The sequence below is a fragment of the Euphorbia lathyris genome, chromosome 1 (assembly GCF_963576675.1).
Source record: "Euphorbia lathyris chromosome 1, ddEupLath1.1, whole genome shotgun sequence".
NCBI lineage: Eukaryota > Viridiplantae > Streptophyta > Magnoliopsida > Malpighiales > Euphorbiaceae > Euphorbia > Euphorbia lathyris.
In genome coordinates, this window is record NC_088910.1 from 127,805,257 (window position 1) to 127,813,760 (window position 8,504).

Consider the following 8,504-nt stretch of genomic DNA (forward strand, 5'->3'; position numbering starts at 1 on the left):
TAATTGTTCATACAAAATATTATCTAAGAGCATTTTTAGAATCACTACAAATAGTATCTACATCAATATTCTCTAATATATTTCTCTTAGTAAATAAAATTAATAAATGATAACATCGGGATATTATCGCAAGGACCAAAAGAGATAATCGCCTCAAGTATGCCACGTGGCATAGGAAGCCGCCCGGTGGATCCTCCTGGGTTAGCTCTAAGAGATCCGCTGGCGGATCTCTATGGCGAATCTCTCCATTTACCTAAGTAACGGCTAACCGTCAACTCGGCCATAATGATCATTAAATGAATCATTAATAGTCTTAACCCGCCAGGTTAAGAGTAACTTGTAACCGCCATTAAATGAGCATTAATGGAGACTCTCTAGTTACCTAGAAGTTACAAATCCATCAAACTATAAATAGCCTACGTCTAGGCTATCGATGTATATATATTCTTACTCTTCGCTAAGCTTTGTCCATACAGTTTATTCTCCATATTTGTTACTGACTTTGGCATCGGAGTGTCCCCGGCCGATCCCAACGGCGCCTCACAGGGACGTGATCTGATTGGAAATTTTTCCAGTGTTATCAATTGGTGCGGTGAAGGTGGAATCCTTGGTCAAATAAAGGATTTTTTGTTCACACTGAAACATCATGACGGAGGAAAGACGAAATTCCTCCTCTGAGATTAAATCACTGATAATTACACCGCCAAGTGCTGGTCGCACAGATACGACCACTCCTAAGAATTGTTATAAATGTCACAAGGAAAATGGCTACGCGGATGCTCGCTGGGGGTTGACTCGAAAAACCAAACGACTTGATGGACAAGGTAAATTGGATCGATTTATCCAAATTGAAGGAAGAGAAGATGATAGACTCAAGGAGAACTCGACGAAAAGGAAGAGAAAAAAACATAATTAACGTCATAGCTGGCGGACCTGGTTATCAGCCAACGGCAAAGAAGGCAAGGATGACCACCCTTGAGAGAATGTCATTAAACCGCCCTTTTTCAGATACATGTCAGAAGATTGCACCCCATGCGGACGCACTGGTTGTCACCATGAGGGTTGAAGGTTGGGAAATAAGGCGAGTAATGATTGATACGGGAAGTTCATGTAACATCATTACACGAGGAGCATTTGCCAAACTCAAAATTGATCCTGTCCGGGTAGAACCAACTGTGGTCGATATTTTAGGAGTCACTGGTCATACCATTCAGACGAAAGGTCAGGTTACTTTGGACTGCGAGCTTACTGGGGATGATCAAGTTTGGAGAGAAGATTTGGAGTTTTGGATCTTAGATGGACAATTAGCTTACAATATTATCCTTGGACGACCTTTTATCTCCGAAGTTGCAGCTCTTATCTCCATTCGCCATTTAACACGCTACATTCCCACGGCCAAGGGATGCATGATGGTCAAAGGTTGTCAAAAAGCGGCCCAAGAGACATATTCTGCATCCTTAATGATTCGCCCTCAATCTAAGGAGGAGGATGAGGAGGAACGCGTCACAATGGCTTTGGGGGAAACCGAAATGTACCCTGTGGCGGATGGGAAGCAGGTGCGGATAGCTAAAAGTCTATAAGGTGAGATCAGAGACGCAATCACCAAAGTACTTGGCGAAACTGAAGATGTTTTCAAGTGGAAGGATGAAGTACTCCCCGGGATTAGCCTAGACGTGATCACCCATAAACTCAACATTGACAAAAACGTGGTTCCTGTGGCTCAGAAGAGGAGAAACCATGGTCCGGAAAGGCAAAAAGTGATTGAGGATGAAATCGCCAAGCTCCAAAAGGCGGATGCCATCGAGGAGGTGCTTTATACCCAGTGGTTGGCGAACGTCGTACTAGTCAAGAAAGCTGGCGGGTCTTATCGTATGTGCATCGATTTCACAGATCTTAATAAAGCCTGCCCCAAAGATAATTATCCTCTACCGTGCATAGACATGCTTGTAGATGGAACTGCCGGTCACGCAATGTATTCCTTTACTGATGTAAAGTCTAGTTATCATCAAATCCCTATGGAGCCCTCGGATAGAATCAAGACCTCGTTTGTAACACATCAGGCCACTTATTGTTTCAAAGTTATGCCCTTCGGGCTCAAGAATGCGGGAGCTACCTATCAGAGGATGATGAACAAGATATTCGCGGACAATAAAAGTGGTAATTATTCCGTCTACGTAGATGACATGATCATTAAAAGCACGACGGCAGAAAGGCATGCAGAAGATATAAAGGAAGTACTGGGCGTACTGCGACACCACAACATCAAGTTAAATCCCGAGAAATGCACTTTTGGAGCTACATATGGAAAAATTTTAGGATTCATGATCAGTGAAAAAGGAGTTAGCCCAAACCCTGACAAAGTCAAAGCAGTTCTTGAGATGCAAGCGCCCCGGAACATCAAGGAGGTACAACGCCTTAACGGGCGTATCATAGCCTTGGGCAGGTTTATTTCTTGCTCAGCCCGTAGATGTCAGCCTTTTTTCGAAGTTATCAAACAGCAAAAAGCATTCGAGTGGAATGAAGATTGTTAGAATGCCTTTGAAGGAATCAAGCGGTTCCTCACAGAACCACCTATGATGAGTCGACCTTTGAAGGGAGAAGATTTATACATGTATGTATCGGTCACGGATAAAGCCGTATGCACGGTCATGATACGGGAGGAGGATGGCCAACAGTTCCCAATTTATTACGTGAGCAAGGTTTTGAAGGATGCTGAAACCAGATATTCAAGACTAGATAAAATGGCACTGGCTGTTGTAACCACGGCAATACGCCTTAGGCCATATTTTCAGGCGCATACAGTAATAGTTCGTACCAATATACCAATGAGAAAAGTATTGCAGAAGCCGGACACTTCGGGAAGGTTGATGGAATGGGCGATCCGCCTAGGCGAATTTGATGTAAGATATGAAAGCAGATCATCATTGAAAAGTCAAGTCCTGGCGGACTTCGTGAATGAATTCAATGATGATGGGATATCTCATCCCAAACCTCCGTTAGAAGAATGGTCGATGTATACCGACGGGGCTTCATCGGCGGAGGGAGCAGGGGTGGGAGTTGTGATGAAGGGTCCCCATTACATAAAATTGCGGTACGCAGCAAAATTAAATTTCCATGCCACTAATAATGCTGCTGAGTACGAGGCCCTGATATTGGGTCTACGTATACTTCAAGAGATCACCCCGGAGCGGATCGTGATCTACAGCGATTCAAAACTAATGGTCAACCAAGTCATCAAGAATTACGAGGTAAAAGACGAGATCCTGGCCAAATATGTAGCAGAAGTCAAAAAATTGCTAGATAACCTTGAAGCTAAAGAAGCCAGATGGGAATTGGTTCACATACCAAGAGAATCCAACACAGAGGCGGATCAATTGGCCAAAATGGCTTCTTGTGAGGCAAACTGGGCGGATCCGGACTGTCCCTTCGAGGTAAAAATGGCCCCGGCATTTGTATCTGCAGAAGTAACCCTACTCACAACAGTGGAAGATGATTGGAGGACGGTTATCCGCCAATACTTGCTAAATGGAACATTACCTGAAGATAAAGAAGAGTCGCGAAGGATAATCAGAAGGGCAGCTTATTTCTCCTTGATCAACGATGGTCTTTATAGAAAATCCTTTAGCCATCCTTGGCTGAAGTGCATTCTACCTGAGGAGGGACAGCAAATCCTTAAGGAGCTACATGAGGGATCTTGTGGATCACACGAGGCATCCGCCACGATTTTGAAAAAATCCAGGTTAGCAGGTTTCTACTGGCCCACGGCCGAGTTAGACGCCCAGAGTTTGGTAGAATCTTGTCACAGTTGCCAGATTCATGCAAATGAGTCACACACCACCAAGCACATCCAAAAACCAATCATTGAAGGCCGTCCGTTCGTCCTCTGGGGAATAGACATTGTTGGCCCATTTCCTCCAACTCGTCGGCAAAAGAGGTATGTAATAGTGGCGGTGGACCATTTCACCAAATGGGTGGAAGCCGAGGCTGTTTCCTCCATTACAGCGGAGCGGATAGTGGAGTTTGTTAGGGACAACATCGTGGGAAGATACGACATTCCACATACTATTATCACCGACAACGGGACACAATTTAACTGTGGCAAATTCAAGGCTTTTTGTGAGGGATTGGGCATCCTGAACAGATTCGCTTCCGTTTATTATCCTCAGTCCAATGGAATGACCGAAGTAACCAACCGAACGATTGTAAAAGGGATAAAAAAGAGACTAGGAGAACACGATAAAAAATGGGCGGATCAGCTTACGAGTGTTTTGTGGGCCTATCGTACAACTCCTAGAACTGCTACAGGAGAAACGCCATTCGCCCTTTCTCATAGAGTGGAGGCCGTAATCCCAGTTGAAATACAAGTCCCCAGTGATCGAGTGGCCTTTTATTGTGAAGAGGACAATGATAAACGGTTAAGGGACCGCCTAGATCGGGTTGAAGACCGTAGAAACCAATCCTATGTACGCATGGCAGCGTATAAGCAGCGGATTGTCTCTTATCATGACAAAAATGTCAAGCTTGTGGATTTGAAGATGGGGGATCTGGTGCTTCGTAAAGCTGATAAAATCCAATCTCGAGAAGGCAAAGGCAAGTTAGGGATCAATTGGGTAGGTCCATACCAGATAGTGGAGAAGGTTGGACCAGCCACATTCAAAATACAAGATACGGAGGGCAATACGCTACCACGCACGTGGAATCTCCAAAACCTCCGCAAATACTTCGTCAGAAAATGAAGCATGCTCACGGTCTTGAGTACTCTTTTTTCCTTTAGCAAGCTTTTTTTTCCCATGTGGGTTTTCTTGTTAAACGGTTATCAAATGAAGCTCCTTTATAAAAGACCTATTCGCTGTAATAAGGTGTCTTTTCCATTAATAAACATGGTTGATCAACTTTATATCCTTTACTGTTGCAATTTCAGTATGTTACAAAGAGAACATCCCGAGTTCTCCACATTCACAATAGATCCGCCACTAGGCGGATCATGGTCACCGATAGAGTTAAAACGATCCTTGGACGCAAGGTCTCTACACTCTCATATCCTTCCCAGAGAAGGATTTATAAGTCCTGCGGGCGGATCATTTCACCTCAAAGATAGGTAACAAATTGAACCCCTGGGCAGCTTTACTTCCTCCAAGAAGGAATAGAACAGCTTCAAAACCTTCACAAAGGTTCATATAATGGAGTATGGCTGGCCACCTACTCCAATCTTTAAGTAAAAGCGGAAAAATAGGGTTATCCCCTTTCTTCTTCGCCCTCACTACTTGAGGGTCCTCCCCCACATTCATAGATTCGCCACCAGTAAAGATACCACCTAAGGGACAAAATCTAACGAACAGACGAAATCAAATCATCCGTCATAACTATGATGTCACTATACATGTCGGCCATAAAAGAACATCGAACAAAATGCTCACAGAAGCATAGAACGGCGCGCAGAAGTCCAAAAGCCCTGAAGGACTTTAAAAGCCTTTTGAGGGGGCTTCTGATAACATCGGGATATTATCGCAAGGACCAAAAGAGATAATCGCCTCAAGTATGTCACGTGGCATAGGAAGCCGCCCGGTGGATCCTCCTGGGTTAGCTCTAAGAGATCCGCTGGCGGATCTCTATGGCGAATCTCTCCATTTACCTAAGTAACGGCTAACCGTCAACTCGGCCATAATGATCATTAAATGAATCATTAATAGTCTTAACCCGCCAGGTTAAGAGTAACTTGTAACCGCCATTAAATGAGCATTAATGGAGACTCTCTAGTTACCTAGAAGTTACAAATCCATCAAACTATAAATAGCCTACGTCTAGGCTATCGAGGTATATATATTCTTACTTTTCGCTAAGCTTTGTCCATACAGTTTATTCTCCATATTTGTTACTGACTTTGGCATCGGAGTGTCCCCGGCCGATCCCAACGGCGCCTCACAGGGACGTGATCTGATTGGAAATTTCTCCAGTGTTATCAATAAACCATTTAATCTTATCGAAAATAACTTTTCAACAATTTTAACTCTGAAAAAATTCTTTCAGCAAATACAACGGTCACTGACATAGTTGAGAGGATTTGAAAAGCAATTGAAATATTTAAATAACAACCTGATGCTTTGACAAACTCAAGAATTTCAAATGTCGAAATCAAAAATTTTGGCCAAAACATTTGTAACACTTTCATTTCTGAAGAAAATCTTCATCAACATGTGAAAACTTATTACAAGAAAATGTAGTCATAAATTTGTGTGTTGTTATTGTTTAGGCATATGAATTATATTTATTGTCATTGTATCTTTTGAGATTTTAATTTCTATATTTTTTTATAAATTTTTTATTTTTGGGCTCATCCCTCGTGCCTAGTTGTGTTTTGCGAATTGTTTGAGTCTAAGATTAATTCTGTAACCGTTGCAACTTTTAAGATTTAATTTCTATATTATTATTATTTTGAAAAAAAAAATGTTATTTTTTTGCCTCTCCATCCTTTGGTCCTGGACAAACGCTCCTCTTGCCCATGCTCAGGAACGGTCTTGATTGTATCTAGTAAACGTTAGATTTAAGATTTTATTGTTTTTTTGTACGTGTGACCTAAATCCGATGTTCTCCCATAACCATGTGGCTAACTTTATATCTCATTCTCTAATTAAATAACATGATTAATAAAATATCTTGTCATTGTTTCCACTTGATGGAGACATTTCAACCATTCTTAAAATCCCTAAGACACAAAGAAAAAAATAAATCAATGAATAATCATAAACATGGATGTAATGGAAATTATTAGTTTCCTTGAAAATATAATTTTGTTGTAAAATAGGGCCCAAAGGGTTGCTTGACACATATATGGAAGGTTGGTTGCCCAAAATGTGGGGTGAAAATTGTAGGGTATGCCCTATTTATAATTTCCTCTAGAAAGGGCTCACACCATGTTCTTGTAGGGAATCAAATTACACCCTTTTGGAATTTTGGAGTTTGGACCACTCACATTTTTCATTTTTGTGTTACATATATATATATATAATAACATAATACATAATTATAACATGATGATACCACTTTGATACCACTACAAAAAAAAAATAAAGTACTCCATTTGATTTTTTTAAAATTATCTTATAAGATTTGATATATGATTTTAGACCTCAATTCATAAATTCTAAACTCTAAAATATTTTTTAGACCCTAATTCATAAAATATAGTTCTTAAAATATAAAATATATGAAAAACAACGTTTTTCTTAGCTTGACATTATTTGAATTAGTATTTAATATAGTTGTAAATAAAATTTCAAATATGTAAATTGCCCTAAAAAGAAGGGAAATTTACATAGAAATTCACTCTTGAAAAACTATTTACAACTATATCAAGTCATAATTTTGAATTATATCAAACTAATAAAATTATTATATTTAAAGATTAAAGTTTATAAATTAGGAGTCTAGAATATATTGTCAAAAGTTTTGGATTTATGAATTATGGTTTAAACTTTTTAAATTAGGTATAAAAACATATTTTATTTGATATAAATAGAAAAAAAAATGACATATTGAGAATTAAGTTGGCTTAAAACACTTTTTGGCCCCTAACCTATCAAAAATTTGTGCATTTGGCCCCTGACCTATTATTTGATCATATTTGGCCCCTAACATATCAAATTAGATTAAATCCAACCCATATTGAATGAAAAATTAACTCTGTTGGAAAATTAACGGCAGTAACCAATACAAAAATGACACATGACCCATAAATAAAATTAATTTTCACTCTATCGGAACACTAGAAAAAGTTTTTAGGATTTTTTTATTGTGTAAATAGTTACTGTTGACATCTCCAGTTGAAAATTAATTTTATTTATGTGTCATGTGTCATTTTTGTATTGGTTACTGACGTTAATTTTCCAACAGAGTTAATTTTTCATTCAATATGGGTTGGATTTAATCTAATTTGATAGGTTATGGGCCAAATATAACCAAATAATAGGTCAGGGGCCAAATGCACAAATTTTTGATAGGTCAGGGGCCAAAAAGTGCTTTAAGCCAATTAAGTTTGATGATATGATTTATTTATAATTTTGTAGTCAATTATGATATTCATGTAAAAAGCCCTAAAAAGAAACTATGTAGGCCCAACAACAGAGTCAATTTCAAAGATAAATTACACAATATTTAGGATTGACAAATTACTTACAAGCGTTTCATATCCTTAAACAAATTTATTTAACTGTCAAATCTGATGGTTTTTTAAAAAACTGTTTTTTTTCTCCATAATTGATTAACTGAAAATTTGATAAAAATAAAAATAAAGTTATAATATTATGATATTTTAAGAATTAAAATCATATAATATTAAAATATATCAAAACGATTTTGATAAATGTAAATAAAAATTAAAATCTAATTTTTCATGTAAAATTTTCAATTTCAATAGGGTCAAATTTAAGAAGTTTCTTATCAAATATTTTTTTTAAAGAAGTTTAGGCCAAGTCTAACCCATTGGGCCTAAGTATAATGGTGGAAAA